We start from the raw sequence: 18113 nt of genomic DNA, 5'->3' as shown, positions 1-18113 counted from the left end.
AGTTTCTGACAGACTTCATAGGGTACAGGTGACCTGGAGCATAGTGTGTCTGGTACAAAAGGGAATGAAAAATGTCAAGAAAAATACCTCATGAGGAAGCCACAGGATTTTTGTGACAGTTTGGATGAGGCACTGGGGGAAAAAAAGTCAAAGGCTTCTAGCTTGAGAGGCTAAAAAAAATAAAGTGACAGTCTGAAGGTTCATTTTAGAGAGAAAGGCAAGTTTGATTTCCAGATGCTGGAGGTTCAGCCAAGCTAGGTCTGTACAGTTGGCAGACTGGGCATGAAGACGAAGGCAGGTCTGCAGGTGGGGGGGAGGGTTGGGATGGGACTCTTCCAGGGCATTTCTGAGCTCCCCCAGGACTAAGCACACAGCAGAGGGCAGAAGAGGAGGCCTGAGCACAGAGGGATGCCCACAGGACTCAGAGAATGTGGAGCAAAGAGCAGACACAGGCATGAGATTGTTTGGAGAGAAGCCAGGCCAGCAGGTAGAGGCAGCACCAGAGGCGAGGAAGGGTATGTGCGGAGGACACGGCTGGCCCCCTGCAGGCCCAGACCTTTGGGCCACACAGTTCGGGACCTCCAGGCCCACCCCCATTCCCTGGCCCTCAGCTGTCCCCCTTCTGCTCCTCCTCAGCCCCACTTGGGTCCACCTACCTGCTCTTTCTCCTCTGCTGACTGATCAGTGCCCTTCTCACCACTTGTCCCTGCCTGGGCGTGGTCTCCTGCCCACAGGGCCTTCCCCATGCCTTCCTCTCCCCAAAACAAAACCCAGAACAAGTTCCGCTCCCTTTCCGAACCCTGGATGACCCTACTGGAGCAGGGTCCCTCCTTCCTCTTATCTCCTCCAGAACCCATTATTTGTCCAGTGGTTCCCAGGGAGACGTCACTGTCACCATCATCTTCAGCCACTAAAGATCTTAGAGCCACTGGGGATGACCTTGTCCTGGCCCCTGCGGTGACTATAAAGCATCATAGGGACCTTATCTCAGTGCTCTTAGAAGCAAGAGATCCAGGGTGTGGACCTGTGAACAGCTGCCAGGGGAGGGAGGCTCCTTTTTGGTTTCTCAAGTAGTTTTAGGCAACACAGGAGCAATGGACTCCACTAGAATTTTTCTCTGAGCATGTTCAGATGTGTGAGATTCCATGGCTGAGCTGGTTTCAGCTGGTGAAGATATACACAAACATAAGAGACTCTGGCAGATGTTTCAGATGGGCTCAGTGTTGCCCTTGATACTAATCACGCCCCTCCTCCACTCTCCATTCTAGATTGTCCTCATCCTCAGAAAATACATCTACCCATCTTGGTGGGTTACCCAGAAGCATGACCATCTGAGACAGGTCCTCAGCTCCCCTCAAGCCTGGGTTGCTGTCCTTGTCCTTTTGCTGTCACACTTGGGCAAGGGAGTATCAAGTAGGTCACCTGGGTACCAAGCTCACTGAATCGTACAAGGTCCTTGATTCACCAGAAGATGAAATCCCATCCTTATAAAGTATTGCCTCAAAGCTGGCACTGGGGACTTCCCTGGTGGTCCATTGGTTAATACTCCACTCTCCCAATGCAGGCGACCTGGGTTCAATCCCTGGTTTCGATCCCTGGGGAAACTAGATCCCACATGCACTCCGCAACTAAGAAGCCCGCATGCCTTAACTAAGAAGTCTGCAGGCTGCAACAAAAGATCTCGCATGCCGCAACGAAGATCCCACGTGCCACAACTAAGACCTGGCACAGCCAAAATAAATAAATAAATAAATTAATTAATTAATTTTTAAAAGGCTGGCACTGAAGCTACGCACATTCTTCCAATCTTCAACCACGCCAGCAACTTGGGTGGCGGGGGTTGGGGGGGGCTGTTACATCACCAGTGGACCCCATGGTCACGGGCCTGCTCCTGCATCTCCTTTGATGTAAAGTGGGTCCCCTGGGCCCCTGACACAGTGTTACATTTGATCCTGTGCTGTTGTATCAAACATCCCATAAGCCCTAGAATAGCAGTGTTGGCTCTTAAGGGAGGAATAACTCACTTTTTCAGGCTCAGAGGGTATGTTGGAATCTTCAAATTCAAGGTTTGAAGGAGTATAAACCCAATTGTGTCATCCATGTGTTGGGATCCAATTTTTTCCCAGCCAGGGGCCTGACCTTGGCAGGCCAGCACTGTCCCAGCTGGAGTCTAACTTCTTTCAAGCTCAAGACTCTGATGATTAAATTCTGGCCCAGAGCCTCAGCTTTTGCCTTCCCACTTCAGGAGTTGAGACTTCTTTATAAGGTACCAAGGATGCCCTCTGACTTTCACACTTGGCCTTTTCTTATTGTTTTCAATAGAATTTAGCAACAGCCATCCATCCCATGGTCTTTATAGTCATTATATCCCCCATACTTTCAAACTCCTGATACATCGCCCCAGTATATTCCCTTCCACTAGAACACTGACTCACCATGGGTGGGTGAAAGGTGTAACAACTGGACAGTCCCCTTGTGCTAGAGCCTATCCTGGCTTCACTCACAATCAGTGATGAGGGGCTCAGGACCAGCTGGGTGGTATGTGATCAAATTCCAATACTTCATCTTATCACCTACTCTCTTGGGTCACTCCCAGAACTAACTGCCACAGTTTAGGGTCTCCCAGAAGCTGACTCTGAGACAGAGTTAATGCCTAGGATGCTTGTCAGAGAATGCCCTTGGAGCCACGTGAAAGGATTGGAAAGAAGTAGAGCTGTCCCAGTGGCCTCATCACCTCCATAGGGATTCTAGAGGGGAAATGGTCCATTAGACTTGTCCTGCACTGGGCTGTGTACAATAAAGAACTTGGCTGGCCTTTGTACCCTGTTCCTGGGAATGAACCTCTAAGCCCTTGGAATTCCTCCAATGATTAGACTGCCATTGTTATTCATGGTGAGCCCCTGGACCACATCTGATGGCTTATGCTAATGAGGTGACTAAGGATGAGGTTGCTCACACCAGAGAGACCAATCATGTGATTAGAGGTTTGGGGGTGTGAGCCACTTGAATCAGCCTGACCTTGGAGGAGCAGAAGGGAACTAAAGATTAAGTCACATGGTCAATGAGTTAATCAATGATGCCTTCATAAGGAAGCCCTGATAAAAATCATGGACATCAAAGCTGGGGGGAGCTTCCCTGGCTGGCTTGGTGTACTGTCACATTGATGTGCTGCAAAGTAACATGTCCTAAAGACAAGAAGCTTTACCTATAGGACCCTCCCAGACCTTACATTATGTGTCTCTCTCTGTGGCTGGTCCTGATTTGTATCCTTTGTGCTATAATAAAACTTTAATCATAAGTGTAGAGCTTTCCTGAGTTCTGTGAGTTGTTCTAAGAAAAGTATCAGACCTGCAGTGTTAGTGGGAACCTCCAAATTTGTAGCTAGCCAGAAGTGAGAGTGGCCTGGGTGAAACTGAGTCCCACTAAAATGAAGTTCCCCTGCTATGTTTATGATTAACCTCTCCAACCAAAACTGTATTCCCTTTCTTGTCCTGTCCCTATTCCCCTCAGGATGGAGGAGTGTCAAAGAAAACAGAGGATTGAAACTGAGCAGGACCCTGCAGGGCCCTCCCTGGTACAAAAGCACCCCCCACCATGTCCCCTGTTTCTTGTTTGTAGAAAAAGGCTTTTGTCTCCTAGGTCTTCCCCAAGTTCCAAAGAGCAGACTCAAGCAGTGAGGGAATGCAGAGACAAAGGAAAAATAGTCAAGCAAGATAAGTAATGACAATAGTTCAGTGACAAAATAGAGTCCTAGTTCCCCCTCAAGGGATATACACAACAATCTGACATATCTTTGAGTTGTTCTGCAGGAGCTAAGCATCCCCCCAACCCCCCAGGTTGGGGATGGAGACTACCTGTTGACCACAAGCATGTAGATCCCAGGCTGGTTGGAACCAGAATGTTGATGATTAAGATTTCCAAAACACCGCTCTGTTACCTCATCACCCACCAATCAGAAGAAAGTCCATGAACTGCAACCTTCATCCCAAATGTTGCCTTTAAAAAGCCCTCACCTGAAAGCCATCAGGGAGTTTGGGTCTTCTGAGTATGTGCTGCCTGTTCTCCTTGCTTGGCACCTGCAATAAATGCTGTGCTTTCCTTCACCACAACCAGGTGTCAGTAGATTAGCTTTGCTGTGGGTTGGGTGAGTGGGCCCAAGTTCAGTTTGGTAACATGGGGATCTGCAATTTGTGGTTTGTGTCTGAAGTGAGAGCATCCTGTGGGAGATGGTGCCCTTAACCTGCGAAGCTTGGCCCAACTCTGGGTAGTTGATGTCAGAGTCATTGCAGGCTGAGATGGCCTTTATGTCCCTGCCTTGATCATCACTGGACATGTTCCACCCTGGGAAAGGTGTGCTCTTGGGCATGGCATCTCCTTGCAGCTGAGGCAGACTCAGAAGGGCCTGAGAGCTGAGGGCTGTCTGCTGACAACACTCCCAGCAGCACAGGGAGCAGATCCTCCTTTGAATGGGGATGTGGGTGGCACATCTCCAGTCCCCCATACATTCCTTCATTTAATACCTAGTTGCTTTGAATTCTAGGACATCAGCCCATAACAAGGAAGGCTGATATTTTGTCCTGGGTTTCCAGAAAGTCACCAGCTTTGACTCCATTCCTGGGTTGTGGGTTGTGTCACCAACAAATTTATCCAGTGCTGGCGAGGCTAGCTCACCTTTTCCCAAAAGTCTTCCGTCTTCATCCAGAGACCAGAGGGTTCCTCCAGCATCTCCTGGTTTATTCTCAGTAAGTACTGGGTGGGGATAATGAAATTTCCCAAATTTGTCAACAACGCATCCCAGAATACATGGTCTGAGGTAGATGGAGCTGCTCACTCAACAGAGTGGGTACATGAGGGAGAGAGAGAAAAACATTTCATTCTCCCAAGTGCAAGCAGATAGTGTAGGGGGTCCCCAGAGGAAAAGGCATGGCTTCCTTGACAGAAGAGAAGCCATTTTTGGCCTAAGCCATTTTGTGATCTAAGCCTCGCCACAATGCTTGCCCTTTAACAGGTCTCAGTAATTAATGATCTTAAGGGAACAAAAGAATGTAGAAGACTGTTATCATGGCAAGAGAAGTACCAATAGCAAAGATCATTACATCAGTTGTAAAGACTCCCAGTTCCGTTTCAGTGGTAAATATTAGCCTGAAGCACTCAACCACAAGATCAGCTCGAACCTAAGGGATGATGATGTTGACCTTTTCTGACCCTCGTGACTTTAATCAACTAAGCCTGGACTCTGTGACCACCCAAGCCCCTTCATGAATATGCATGTACACTTAGCTTAAAACTTCCCCAGCTTTGCTGTTTGAGGAGACACTGTCTTGGGAAAGATCCCCAGTGTTCTCCTTACTTGCTGCAAGTAATAAATCCTTCCTTCTCTCAATCTTTGGCTTGTTTGTGTCTTTTGGCTCAACACCCACCAAGAGGTGAACCCAGTTTTCAGGTAACACAAGCCCAAACCCTGGGAGAGCTGAGCTGAACCTGAACTGACAAGCACTCAGGTCATGTCTGAACTTGTACAGATAGAATTTTAAGTACCTAAAACACTGAAGCGCTTGTGCCAAAAAGCCAGCTTTAGCAGCAGACTTCTGCTGGCCCTGTGAGGGCAATAGGGACAAATAAACTGATGTCTCAGCAAGGCAGCTGTCTGTCTACTCTTGTACCTGCAGAAACATGGCTCCTCAGAAAACACCTATGGAAGCGCCTTCATCCTGAAGCAGATGGTATGGGGCATGGGAGCAAGGCCTAACTTGAACCCTGAGGTTGGTTCCTCTCAATCCATCCAAACCCAAGCGAGGGGCTCCTACATCTTCTAACTACGATCCTCTGTAAGTGATGTCAGGGGGAAAGGAATTTTCCTCTGTTACTGAGCTCAGGTTCGGCTGCTCACCACTCAAAAGCCAATACTTGAAAGGCAAGTGTTCGTTGGATAGGAAAGTTTGCTTAATTCAAGAGGCTGGCAACCTGGGGAGAAAGTGGACCCATGTCCAAAAACCAACTCTGAAGATTCTTCTCGACCATGAAAGTTTTTAAAGGGAGAATTATTTGGGGAGGGCTCAAAGTCTTCTTTATCTTCCACTGTGTGCATACCTTCTTCTGATTGATTGGTGGTGAGGTACCAGGGTAGTGTTCCAGGAATCTTGTGCTCAGCCTGAAGTTACCATCCTCCACTTGAGTGGCGGCCTTAGTTCCTACAGAAGAACTCAAAGGTATTGTTATGTATATTCCTTGAGGAGGAACCAGGACCCTGATTTATCACTGCACTAGTTTCTTAATTGCTCCTCCTTTGTTTCTTCATTCCCTACCTTGATTAGCAACTGTTTGAGTCTGCTATTTCCTACAAACAGTGTAACAAAGCAGGACCCTTTGAGGCCTTCCTGAGGCAGACTCCTTTCCCATATCCTCCCTTAACTACTTGACAACCATGAGCACATAACCCCAGGCCTCCTGGAGCCTAAGGACTGATGATGTTAACTCCTGTGACACCACGCTGTTACCTCACCATAAGCCAGTCAGAGAATTGTGCATGAGCTGATCACATACCCTGAGACCACACACCTTTAAAAAAACTTCGCTGAAACCCTTCGGGGAGTTTGGGATTTTAGAACATGAGCCACTTGTTTTCCTTGTATCGGTGCCTTTGCTTTCCATCACCCCAACCCTGTGTTGGTAGATTGGCTTTACTGCACATGGACTAGTGGACCCAAGCTTGGTTTGGTAACAACACGAAATGGACATAGAAAGGATTTGTACCTGGGAGGACCCCACAGGGTCTTGCTCCATTTCACTTCTACACTTATAGGTTCTTCTGGCTGGCCTAAGAATTACATTGAAAGGACAGAGATTAACAGGAGAAAATTAAACAAAAGTTTAATGTATACGTGGGAGATATCCAGGGAAACTGAGTAACTCACCAAAATGGCTGGAGCCCTCAGCTTAAATACCATCTTCAGCTAAAGACAAAACTGGATGTTGGGGGTAGTGGCTTGGGACTTCAAAGGGGAAGAAGGCAATTCACATGGAGCTGGAAAAGCAAGTGTTTGGTAAACAAATGTTTGCCGAGCCATGCACAGACAATGGGACACAGAGTGGACTCAGATCTCTAGTCCCTGCAGAGTTTCCCCCACCACACCTAGCCCATATTCTTTGCAGGTATCTCTGGTGGTATCTCTGTTCTGAGAGCATGAAAGCAAGCAGGACCCTGCAGAGCCCTCCCAAGTATAAAAACCCCTCCATGTTCCCATTTCTTGTTTCTAGATAAAGGCTTTAGTTTCCTAGGTCTTCCCTGAGTTCCAAAGAGCAGACTCAAGCAGTTAACTATTAGAGAAGTGAGGGAATGTAGAAACAAAGGAAAAGCAGTCAAACAAGAAAAGTAGTGATAGCTTAAACAGTAGTTCAGAGATAAAACAGAGTTCTAGTTTCTCTTCAAGGTGATGCCGAAAGCTCGGGCCTCTGTGCACCAGTGCCAAATTGAATCTCAGAGACAGAGTTTTGGGTGAAGTAGAAAAGAATAGCTTTATTGCTTTACCAGGCAAAGGGGGACACAGCAGGCTTCTGCCCTCAAAAACTGTGTGTATCAACCCAGGAGGATTTGATGAGGAGTTTTATAACAATGGTTCAGGGATGGAGCTGCTGATAAAGATTAGGGTGTGTGCAGGGCCTGCACTCCTTTAATCTCATCTCAGGTGGTCTCCTAATCTTGATGAGCTTCTCTGGTTCCTTTAATCTTGCTTCAGGTCATTTCTTGTCTCTGCATCCCCTCTCTTCCCCGACTAGCAACTGTTCAAATCTGCCCTTTGGAACCCAGGGAAGGTCATGAAGGCTGGAGTCTGTTCCCTACAAACAAGAAATGGGGAACAGAAAGGCCACCATACCCAGGAGCCCCACAGGGTCCTGCTTGGTTTCAAAGGGATATACATAACAATCTGATGCATATCTTTGAGTTGTTCTGCAGGAGCTAAGATTTTCCCTGCCCCCCACCCCCAGGTGGAGGATGGTGACTACTTGCTGACCACAAGCACGTAGACCCCAGACTGCTTAGAACCAGAAGGTTGATGATTAAGATTCCCAAAACACCACTCTGTTACCTCACCACCAACCAATCAGAAGAAAGTCCATGAGCTGCATCCTCAACCCCAATGTCACCTTTAAAAACCCTTCCCTGAGACTTCCCTTGTGGTGCAGTGAATAAGACTCCTCGCTCCCAATGCAGGGAGCCTGAGTCTGATCCCTGATCAGGGAACTAGATCCCACATGCATGCTGCAACTAAGAGTTCACATGCCACAACTAAGGAGCCCTGGAGCCACAACTAAGGAGCCCACCTGCCGCAACTAAGGAGCCCACGTGCTGCAACTAAGAGCCAGTGCAACCAAATAAATAAATTAATAAATATATTAAAAAATAGCCTCCATCTTAAAAAAAAAAAATCCCTGAAAGCTATCAGGGAGTTCAGGTCTTTTGAGCATGAATTACATATTCTCTTTGCTTGGTGTCTACAGTAAATGCTGTACTTTCCTTCACCACAACCCAATGTCAGTAGATTGACTTTGTTGTGGGTTGGGTGAACAACCCAAGTTTGGTTCAGTAACAAAACAGCCCTTTATCTAAATTCCTTTAGGCAGCTAGAGAGGGGGTAAAAAGAAAGACTTCTTGAGTCTTCTGTCTCTTCAAAATCCTCAGCCTAAATTATTCCTCATGCCAAAGAGACACATGTTGGGGTGGTACATTTTGCTCCCCTACAGGGACTAGGACCCATTCTCTATCTGGGGAAAATGGAAGCCTAGGTTTTACATGTGGGTTAAGTCAAATGAAGACTGAGAAAAGACTCAGAGCCCAAACATGTGACACTCCTGTCAGACTAATATAAAAATGGGGTCCTCAGCAGAAGCCACTGGGAAGTGTGATGACATTGCTGCACTAAACAGGTGCTGTCAGGTGCTTCTTAGTTCCCATATGGACCCTGGATGCTGGTAATTGATGGTCTTGGCTCCAGAGGAGGCTGGTGATCTTTGAGTGCCAATGGCATTCCTCTACTTGGGGTCCACTAAGGCCCCATGTTCTCAACCAGAACCTTACAAACTTTCTCCCTTTACATTTCCTCTCTGGCTTTCCCCACACTCCCTTGGTCCAGGAAGCTTTTTCTAGTAGAAAGAAGGGGACAAAAATGTTGTCTTGTTTTATTTGCATTGCCCCAAATCCATTTTATTGTCTAAGATGAACAACGGTGATTGCAATTTAATTTTTTATGTCACTCTAGGAGCCTACTCTTTTGAAACTTAAAAGCCAAGGGAAAAGAACCTCCTAGTTTCCCTCATGCTGCTGCCTCAGCTTTTCCTTCTGATGATGAGTAGAGGTGCCTAGGCTATTTCTCAGAAGAGACAGCAGTGGGGAAGAGGTAGGTGGTAACAGGGACTCTCAGAGACACACATCAACTGATATTTTAAGAGAGGATCCCACTGCTTTGGAAATGTCTCAGAAACAATCATTTTCACACCCCTGTGTGCCTAGTCCTCAAATAATGGTCATTCTAGGTCAATTTAAGGTCTTTCTGCATGGCCTTCCCTAGCCTGAGGAAGGCCTCTGAGAATGACCAGATAGCCTATCAATCGCCCTTGTGATCCTCAGACCTCCTGAAGGACATCAAGCATGGAGTCTTCTGCTCCAGGGGTGAGTATATGAAGGGGACCCCTGCTCACCTCATTGCCACCTCAGAAAGGAGGGGCTCCGGGGGAGGCTGACCCAAGGAAATCTGGACCAGTCACAGACCCTGCAGTGCAGTTACCTGTGCACTTTCTTCTCCCCTCAGCTGGATACCACTGAATTTCTTCTCTTTAGCATTAAAAAAAAAAAAAATAGATAAATAAAACAAAAACTATTCTTTGGTGGAATGTTCACAGCCTAAGCTAAATTCAAATTCCCAACTTTGCCCTCAAGTTAACCTTAGTTAAGTTGCTTTAACCTCTCTAAATCTATCTTCTGCAAAATAGAGTTACTAATACCTGCTTCACAGAGTCAATTTAGAGGAAATGCAGTGCTAGCTCCCCTTCCCCCACGCTTATGCGACAGGACACATGGGTTGTTCTGTCAGACCAGTGATTCGCTCTTAAATGAACCACTCATCAACTGCTGCCCCATTTTACAATCGAACAATACCATCCACCCACACCATCAGCCCTCTGAGGGCAAATTCAAATGATAGCAAAGCTCACAAACCAAGAAATGGCTCCTTATCCCTTTTCCAAAAAAAAAAAATTACAGGCTGCCTCCCTGCTCCTACCCTTCCTAGGCTGTGCCCAATGCACTCCTTCTCAGGACCCTGCCTTCCGCTTCTTTGTAATTCCAGCGCCTACCCTGCCTCTTCCCAGGTCTTTGAGATGTTTCTCATTTTTTATAAATTGTAGCATGTGTGCATTGGGAGCAAAGAATGTGCTCTTTTGTGCCATGCTAAATGCCCAAGACACTGTAGAGAACTGAAATTACAAAACCCAGAGTGATCCAAAAAGAACTATAAGGATCCTGATTCCATAGGGAGATTTATGCATTTATTTTTCTCCAGGCTTCTCTCTGGTCCTGGTGCATTTTCAGAAGACAGACACCTTGGGGCACCCAGGGCCACACAGGCAAGTGTATATAGGTATTTTTTGGCAGAGGAAGGCCATCTTTCAACATCCACCACCAAGTGATTCCTCAGTCTCTTGCTAAGTAATTCCAGGACCCCTATTGTATCATTTCCCACTTACTGTCACCAGATTACCTCACAGTATTTGAGCAATTTAACTACTTACTGGTGGGCGTAGTGTTCCATTCATCTCAGCACCCCTCACCCACTATGCAGCGCCTGGCACACAAACACTGTGGTTGAATTGAATGAACCATAATATAAATTGCCACAATGCGCTGTACTTAAAATGTTCACATATGGCTAGAGAGTGGCTGAGCACAGTTGGTAGGAATACTGTTAGTGCTTTCCAGCTGGGAGCAGCTTTAAGTGGACCAACTTGAGAAGTGATTTTGTGCTCTGGCTTTGGAAAGTAGTGGAAAGTATCCAAGAAGAAGGGTGGAGAAGGGAATTGCAGATCATATTAAGTATGGGAGAACTGCTTACCCACAGAAAGGACATTCTCTGAGTAGTTTGAGGGTCAAATGGAATATTCCTAAGACTTCTTTGGAGGATCAAAATTGCCCTCTCTCTGAAAGAACAGAGCTTGAATGTTTTATTTGCCAAAGATGTTGAACCAGAACTTCCAACTCCAAGGTTCAATGGTTTTGATTCTCCAGTATGGATTGCTAGTATTTGGTCAGTATATTAGTTTGCTAGAGCTGCCATTACAAAGTACCACAGACTGGGCGGCTTAAACAACAGGAATTTATTTTCTCACAGTCGTGGAGGCTGGAAGTCCAAGATCAAGGTGTTGTGAAGCTTGGTTTCTTCTGAGACCTCTCTTCTTGGCTTGTAGATGGTCGTCTTCTCCCTGTGTCTTCACATGGTCTTCCTTCTGTACCTGTCTGTGTCCTAATCTCCTCTTCTTATAAGGACACCAGTCATTTTGGTTTAGGGCTCACCCTAATGACCTCAGTTTACCTTAATTACCTCTTTAAAGGCCTCATCCCCAAATACAGTCCCATTCTGAGGTACTGGGGGTTAGGATTTCAACGTATGAACTTGGAAGGAGGGACACATTCAGTTGATAATGGCCAGTGTTACCAAGACGAATTACTGGGCCACTGTATGTGTTCCTACAAAATTCCAGCAACCAACTTGGGTCAAAAATGAGCCCTTGGCAGCCACCAGGAATCCCTATTTTAATAAAGTGACTGAAACTTATGAGGGATAACTAATAAGGACCTACAGTACAACACAGGGAACTCTTCTCAATACTCTGTAATGGTCTATATGGGGAAAGAATCTAAAAAAGAGTGGATATATGTATATGTATAACTGATTCAGTTTGCTGTGCACCTGAAACTAACACTACATTGTAAATCAACTATACTCCAATAAAAAATAAATAAAAATAAATTTTAAAAAGGTAAAAAAAAAAGAACCTTATGATGACATCACCATAGTGTAAATAATAATCCATTCATTTAAGAACAGAATGATTACCCAGACATATTTGACTAATGTGTCAGCTAGAGATCAGATCTCTCCCACCTAGAAAATGAATACACTCAATTACAAAATAGCTACATTGAACATGATCAAAGTTTGGATCCATTTACCATCTTCTAAACCAATGGAACACAGACAACTCAATCCATTTCACAAGAGACTATACAAATGGTCAGTACATATATGAAAAATGTGATCAGCCTCATAACCATCAGAGAAATATAGATTAAAACCCCAATAACATACCACTACCTATTTAGTAAATTGGTTAACATTAAAAAGAATAACAATACCAATGACAGGATGTAGAGCAGCTGAAACTCTCACACACAGCTGGTGGGAGTGTGAACTGGTACAACCACTACAGAAATCTTCATTGCCTCCTAAACTGAACAGATCCATGCACTATGACCTAGGAATTCCACTCCTGGATGTAGACCTAGCAGAAACACACACATACCCACCAAAACAGGTATATTATAATATTCACAGTACCATTATTCATCAATTCCCAAAACCAGAAATAACCTAAGTGTCCAACAGTAATACAATAATAAGTAACTTTAGCATACTCATGCAATGGAATGTTATAAAGCAGTGAAAATGTAAAAACTACTGCTGCATTCAACAACACAGATAAATCTGACATCATGTAGACCATACATTGAAAAGTGCAGGACACAAAAAATTACATATTGTATTATTCTATGTTTTATTTATTTATCTAATTTTGTATTATTTAGGTAAAGTACAAATTTAGGCAGAACTAACTGATAGGTTTACATTTGGGGTTTTAAGAATTAGGAGGGGGGCAAGAAAAAAACACCTGAGCTGACTCGTGAACTGCCTCATGGCAGAGATGAAGCAGCTCATTGACAATATCCTGGAAGAGTTGACATTGGTAGAGATGGGAAAATCCATCTCTCTGAGTTCCAACACATCATCTCCTGCTCACTGGACTTTGCCAGTTCCTTTAAGATTGTCCTATGACAGGAGCCACAGCCAGCACCCTGTCAAAGAATCTTTCCACTGCTGAGCTGTGGCCAAGATTATGCCTGTGTTGCCAGGGCCGGTCAAGCTGTCCCAGTGTGCGCAGTCTCCATGCCAGGGTCTTGCCCCTTCTCACTGCCATTGTCATCACTCTATTTGTGTTTCTACTAATCAATAATTAAGGTTTAGAAGTTTGGGTTTTTTTTTTTTTTTTTTTTAAGGACTAGGAGGGGGCTAAAGTAATGTTCTATTTCTTGAATTAGGTGGTGGTTACACAATGTATTCACTTTACAAAAAGTCAATTAAGTTAAAAAGTGATTTGTGTACTCTTTCAGGCATGTTATGAGTCAATAAAAATTTAATCACCACCACCACCACCCCCAAAATGAAGGATCAAAGCACTTTGAAATGGAACTTTATAATGGATGTTAAGTCTATCTGATGAGAAAGCAATTAAATAAAACAATGATCCCAAAGAAAGAGAGATGAAAAGACGATAAGAATCCTGCTTTGATGACTGAAAAATAGAAAACTGTACAAGTTTTTTCTTTGATTCAGAATCTGTACAAGTGTGGACTGATTAAGGGAAAAGGGTGTGTGTGTGTTGTCTGGTTATTAACTCAATGAACTTAATGGTTTTGAATGACCAAAGTGAGTCTTCCTCCACTCTTGGCAAAGATCAACCTTCTAAAAGGGCTGGGGCCAGACCTGTTTCTCAGGGATGTATGGTTCACATTTAAGAGCAGAGTTTGAGAATGGGGTCTCTCCTCAGACTCCCCTAACTCTTAATAAATAACTACAAACAACATCACCTCCCATATGAGAATCAAGTTGCTTTTCTGAAATCAAAAAGGGTCACTAATGAAGCTTTTCTTCCTTCCTATTTGATCTGAGTTGGTTTTTCTCATGAGGCCGGGCACAGCTACTCCCAGCTATAACTTGGGCTGGCACCCCAGCAGCTGTTGGAGGAGCACACCTCCTCCCCTTCTTTATTAGACTGAGCTCTTGGTTTAGCCCAACTATTGAATCCAGGTTGTGCTCCCTAATTGGCAAATGTGATGGTTAATTTTATGTGTCAACTGATTGAGCCACGGGATGACCAGATATTTGGGTAAACATTATTCTGCATTGTGTCTGTGAGGTTGTTTCTGGATGAGATTAACATTTGAATCCATAGACTGTGTAAAGCAGATTGCCCTCCCCGGTGTGAGTGTGACTCTTCCAAGCCATTGAAAGCCTAAATACAATAAAAAGCTAAGTCAGAATCCTCCCTCTCTCTCTCTCTCTCTCTCTCTCTGTCTATCTTCAAGCTGGGACATCAGTCTTCTCCTGCTTTTGGACTCAGACTCAGACTGGAACTTACACCATCAGCTCTCCTGCTTCTCAGGCCTTTGGACTCAGACTAGAACTATATCATTGGCTCTCCTGGGTGTCCAGCCTGCCAACTGCAGATCTTAGAATTCTCAGCTTCTGTAATCATGTGAACCAATGTCTTACAGCCTTTCATATTCTCTCTCCTCTCTCTCTCTCTCTCTCTCCTTCTCTCAGAATACATATATGTTTTTTCTCTGGAGAACCCATACTAATACAGATTTTGGTACCAAGAGTGGTTCTATGGAACAGAATTTTAGGGATGAATTTTCTAAATTGGTTCTGGATGGTCCAGAAATGGTTCTATAAACTGATTAGTTTTAAAGATACTGTTGACTATATTTCCAGTACTTAAGAGAGCACTGGTAGTCACATATAAGTCATTGGGTACTTCTCATCAACCATGTATAAGAAGCAAGGATCTAGGTGACGGTGCATATGTTATTTTCCAGCATTTTGGAAATCTAGCAAATGTAATGATGTTGGCTTTTTGCTCCTAATGTTACTGGACAAAGTGGTAAAAGAAAAGGATGAGCTCAGGGATTCAAATTCCAAGTGCAAGCATCACATAAGTGAACTGAAATCTACCATGTACACCTAAAGAAGACCCTTATTTCCTATAGCTGAGAAAATCAAATGTGGAATCTCATTCTAAGACACTCTGAATTACAACTCAAGTCTCCAGCCTTGTAGGGTGTCTGCTGTTCAGAAAGAAAAGAGGAGATCTGGAGAAAAAGTTTCCATCATCTCAGAGAATACAGAAATAAGCATGAACAGAATGTTGGTAGAAATATGGACATTAAAGGCCATTCTGGTGAGTTCTCAGATGGAAATGAGGAACATGTCATTGGAAACCGAAGAAAGGTCATCCTTGTTATAAAATGGCAAAGAGCATGGCTGAGTTGTGTTTAGATTCTACTGTTTTCTGGAAAATAGAATTGTGAGCAATAAAACTGGATATTTAGCTGAAGAGGTATCTTTTTTCTTTTTTTTTTCAATTGAAGACTATAAATCGTTTAGTCCTGGATTTTTCCATATAATATTAACAAACCACGGTTGACTGCAGGTAACTGAAACCAAGGAAGGCAAAAACTCAGATGAGGGGAACTACTGTACTTTCTATTCAACATATACTGCTACCTAGAGAAAACAAGGGCAGTTAAATGTGACTTACCTTATCTATATTCCAAGTTCTGTATGTATACTACTCATTTTCTTGGTGGTCATTATTTGCCAATATAATCATGCAACGTATACATACTTTTTAAAACACTTGGAACATTCTATGAATAAAATCTGAGTTTTGACTATTTTAAGAGTCCAAAGCACAGATAAGTAATTATCTATTTAATCCATCAAGTGCTTATAACACAGTAGGCAGAGCCCTGACATTCTGGCAAAATTTTATAGATTGATGATACGTAGGGCACAATTTCCTTAAAAAAAATAAATAAATAAACAGAGCAGGCTCTGTAAAGTTTAAGCAAAATAAATAATCGGGAGGAAACACTGAGGTCAGGAATCACGGAAGATTAATATTAAATATATGACATGTAAAACACATTAGAATTATATCACACTTCTTTCATGAGCCAGAGATAAAGAGGATATTGCACAGAGGGGCCTTAAATTACATTTACAAAAGACAGAAAGATAAAGTGGGACACTGGAATGAGGAAGGGTATTCTTGTCCGAGGTAAAGAAAGCATTTTGAAAACTCTAGCAGTTGCTGAAATTTATTTTAAAGTAGGCAAAAAAAGTTAACAGAAGTTGTTAGGGTGTCTGACGCTGCATATATTGCAATGGTGTTAGCTGAAGAGATTTCTAAACAAAGTGTTGAGGGAGCAACTTGGTTCATCCTGGCTGCTTATAGTAAAATGCAAAATGGGAGAAATAAATGGAAGCAGGGATTTTTAAGGGAGAAATTGAAGAAAAAAACTAAAACTTAAAGTTTTCAAAAATTCTTAGCCTGTCCACATTGTAAAAAACAAGAAAACATGTTTGGAAGAGAACACCTAGAGTGTAGTAGGACTATCACTTGATAAAGAGATTATGGGATTATATGAGCAGAAACACTGCCAGTTTGAACTGAAGGGGACAGAGATGGGACAAAATGAGGGAAAGCTGTTGGACTTCTTAGATATCATGGAATGGGACCATAGAGTTATTCAGCTGGGAACGTGCACTATCCTTCAAGACAAGGGAAGGATGACTCCAAAGGAGATTCAGAGACCATCAGGGCTGCCTCTTCAGTTTCAGGCAGGTTGTGGAGGCACATTGCCTTGGTTTCAGACAGCAGTTGCACAGATTCTAGGGGGCAGAAGCCTTGGGGATGGAGCCACTCAGATACTTGGGGGCAAGACCCCAACTCCCCAGAGCTGTGGAGGTAGAACTACTGGCCCAGTGGGCCGGAAGGCAGAGCATCAAACCAAAGAGGATTATGCTTGAGCCTGAAGATCTAATGGCATTTGCTTTGCTACATTTGGGGCTTGCTTGGGAACCATCACCGCTTCCTTCTTTCTATTTCTCTCTCTTGGAAGGGAAATGTCTCTCCTATGCCTGACCCGTCATTGTATTTTGGAAGCACATAACTTGTCTGGTTTCATGGGTTCACAACTGGAAAGAAATTTTGCTTCAGGATGGATTATAACTCGAGGCTCATCCGTATTTAATTTAGATGATATTTAGATGAGACTTTGGACTTTCAGACTTTAGAGTTGCTGCTGGAATGAGTTAAGACTTTTGAGCCTATTGGGATAGAATGAATATACTTCATATGTGAGAAGAACATAACCGGGGGGGTCAGTGTAGACTGTTATAGACTGAAGGTTTGTTTCCCTCTAAAATGCATATGTTGAAGTCTTAACTCCCAATGTGATGGTATTTGGAAGTGGGGCCTTTGAGAGCTAATTAGGTTTACCTAATTAGCTAATGAGGTCATGAGGGTGGGGATTCCATGATGGGGTTAGCGTCCCTATAAGAGGAAAAGAGAACAAATTCTCTCTCTCTCTCTCTCCCCCCACCCTCCCCACCACTACCCCTCCTCTTTCTCCATCTCTCTCCATCTCTCTCTGCCTTGTGAGGACACAGTGAGAAGGCAGCTATCTGCAAGCCAGGAAGAGAGCCCTCACTGGAGAACCCAGTCAGCCAGCACCTTGATCTTGGACTTCTTAGCCTCCAGAACTATGAGAAATAAATTTCTGTGGCTTAAGCCACCCAGTTTATGGTATTTCGTGATGGCAGCTCCAGCTGACTAATACAGTATATAAGCAGGAAGATGAGGGACTCTTCACCATATTAATAAACTATTTAAGCAATTTTCTTTCTATTTTATTGGGTTTTTTTTTAGTCTGCAATTGGCTTGTATCTCCTTTAGCTAGCCTCAAGGCCAGCAGCACAGTTCTGCATGTGCCCTATAACTCATCCATTGATTGTGTGCTTCAAATTAGCTCAAGTTTAAGAGGTAAAACCATTTAAATTCTCAGAATAGATCTTTTTTTTTAATTTGGTTGAGGCTTAAGGGTACTTTTTATTTTGTGGAATTAAACATCTGTCTTTATAAGAAAGCCCAATACAATAGAAAGCCTAATAGGGTGCTCCAGGGCATCTGTTACTGTTGAAAATCTATTTCAATAAATT

This window comes from Balaenoptera musculus, chromosome 6 (genome assembly GCF_009873245.2).
Source record: "Balaenoptera musculus isolate JJ_BM4_2016_0621 chromosome 6, mBalMus1.pri.v3, whole genome shotgun sequence".
Lineage (NCBI taxonomy): Eukaryota > Metazoa > Chordata > Mammalia > Artiodactyla > Balaenopteridae > Balaenoptera > Balaenoptera musculus.
Note: the sequence above shows the minus strand (reverse complement) of the source record.